The sequence below is a fragment of the Bemisia tabaci genome, chromosome 2 (genome assembly GCF_918797505.1).
Source record: "Bemisia tabaci chromosome 2, PGI_BMITA_v3".
Taxonomy (NCBI): domain Eukaryota; kingdom Metazoa; phylum Arthropoda; class Insecta; order Hemiptera; family Aleyrodidae; genus Bemisia; species Bemisia tabaci.
The window spans coordinates 10,686,324-10,689,123 of NC_092794.1; positions in this window are offsets into that span (position 1 = coordinate 10,686,324).

Genomic DNA, 2,800 nt, shown 5'->3' on the forward strand with positions numbered 1-2,800 from the left:
AGATACTGATAGTCATCAAGGTGGGAGACATTCGTTAATGCCTCCGAAACCGAACGGAACACCACTATCGTGGACTAAATAAATAATCCTTGAGCCTTTCAATGCAAGTAACAACAAAAAATTTTTTCAACTGGCCCATTCAGCTGACGAACTGAATAGTTGATATATCCATACTGCACGGCAAATGATAAGTGCGCATCTGGTACCCGGCAGGATTTCCACGAAGGAACATCCTTCATCGAAAACAAGGTAAGATTCATGTAACCTTCGGCTGAAGCTCCTCCTTACGAGGAAAATACTTCGTGATGATTTATTAACAGTGGCTAGAAACTTCCATCCCTGCCTTGACAACAACAGTGCCGTGTCCACCGGCAGTTACCATTATCCCAACAATGACCCGTCGTCTGGCGTGGACACAAAACAGAATGCACTTCGCTTTCAATGTTCATGCAACGCTATATTTTGTAATGCGCCTGCATTATTTGTAAAAAGAAAAAAAAAAAGAAGAAAAACCTGAAGTAGAAACTTCGAAGTCCCGTGACTAATCCTCCCTACGACAGCTTCCGCGTTTTCTCTGATGGTCAGTCGCATATACAGCGCGGGGGAGTATATGGATCAATTTACGGGATCATGAAAAAAGCATACTGGATCACGAGAAGACGTGATGTCAAAATTCTTGCTCTTACTTCACTTCTTCGCATGAGATTCTAGTTAAGTCTGAGTTGCCTTTCATAGGTAATCAACTTACAAACCAGATTGAACAGCCTCAGGAGCAACTTCCAAACCAGGTTGGACAGCCTCCGAAGAAACTTCCAAATTAATTTCTAATCGTGCTTGGACAGCCTCCAAACCAACTTCGAAACCAGATTGGACAGCCTCGCAGGAACCTCTCGATCAACAACTCAACAACAAAACTTATTCATATTTTTGCTTGAAATTTTTAAGTATCGTGGACAGCGTCAAAATATAATCATACTTGAATCTCGCTGTCATCACCGACGCGAAATGACCGGAGACCGTAAACGGCCTAGACTTGTTCCCACTTGGGCCCATGCAATTAAATCATGGAGTGGTAACAGAGCCTTGTCGAACGGAACGCAAAAGAGCAAAGATTTGCAGACACGCTGCGGTTCACTCGATTAAATAGTGGCATGCCTACAGAATCTTTCCTTTCCTTTGGTGACTACCATCGTATACGATCGTAGACACCGTCAAAATGTAATCGTACTTGAATCTCGCCGTTATCACCGACGCGAATTGACCGGAGACCGTAAACGGCCTAGACTTATTCCCACTTGGGCCCATGCAATCAAATCATGGAGTGGTAACAGAGCCTTATCGAACGGAACGCAAAAGAGCAAAGATTTGCAGACACGCTGCGGTTCACTCGATTAAATAGTGGCATGCCTACAGAATCTTTCCTTTCCTTTGGTGACCACCATCGTATACGATCGTAGACACCGTCAAAATGTAATCATACTTGAATCTCGCCGTTATCACCGACGCGAATTGACCGGAGACCGTAAACGGCCTAGACTTGTTCCCACTTGGGCCCATGCAATTAAATCATGGAGTGGTAACAGAGCCTTGTCGAACGGAACGCAAAAGAGCAAAGATTTGCAGACACGCTGCAGTCCACTCAATTAAATAGTGGCATGCCTGCAGAATCTTTCCTTTCCTTTGGTGGCCACCATCGTATACGATCGTAGACACCGTCAAAATGTAATCATATACTTGAATCTCGCCGTTATCACCGACGCGAATTGACCGGAGACCGTAAACGGCCTAGACTTGTTCCCACTTGGGCCCATGCAATCAAATCATGGAGTGGTAACAGAGCCTAATCGAACGGAACGCAAAAGAGCCAAGATTTGCAGACACGGTGCAGTCCACTCAATTAAATAGTGGCATGCCTGCAGAATCTTTCCTTTCCTTTGGTGGCCACCATCGTATACGATCGTAGACACCGTCAAAATGTAATCATACTTGAATCTCGCCGTTATCACCGACGCGAATTGACCGGAGACCGTAAACGGCCTAGACTTGTTCCCACTTGGGCCCATGCAATTAAATCATGGAGTGGTAACACAGCCTTGTCGAACGGAACGCAGAGGAGCAAAGATTTGCAGACACGCTGCAGTCCACTCGATTAAATAGTGGCATGCCTACAGAATCTTTTTGACATTGAAGAGAGGAACACTTTAAAAAAAAGGGTAGATGAATTCTGTAAGAAGAATGTATATTATAACCTAGATGAATATCTAGATTACAAAAATTCTAACGCCTAAACGTAAATTTATTTTAATTTATTCTCTTTTTTACAGCTTAAAGGAAGCAATAAATTATTTGTATTATTATTTTCTTCCGTCGTTGGCCACGATCGTACGATCGAGCATCGGCAAATTCAAGATTTGGAGCACCCTACCCTCCCCCTCCCCGAACTCACATTTTTGAGTCTATGCTAGACGTACGTCAACAGGTTAGAGATGATTCGACGACAACTTCATGCTTACTTCCGGAAGTGCATGATTCTCGTGATATCATCCAGTTATGGGCCCCACTATGACTTATGCAGAAGAAATCGTTACCTTCTGCTAATTATCACAAACCCCATGCGACGTTTAAAAATTTCCGCCGCCATCTTGCTTTTTACAGAGAATTTTTTCAACGAAGCTGTCCAAAAATTTCACTGATTTTTTCTTGTGCTGCCGATAAAATTTTCAAACAGTTTAAACCCACTATTTCTCTGTAAAAAATAGAATGGCGGTGGAAATTTTGAAACGTCGCACGGCGCTTGTGA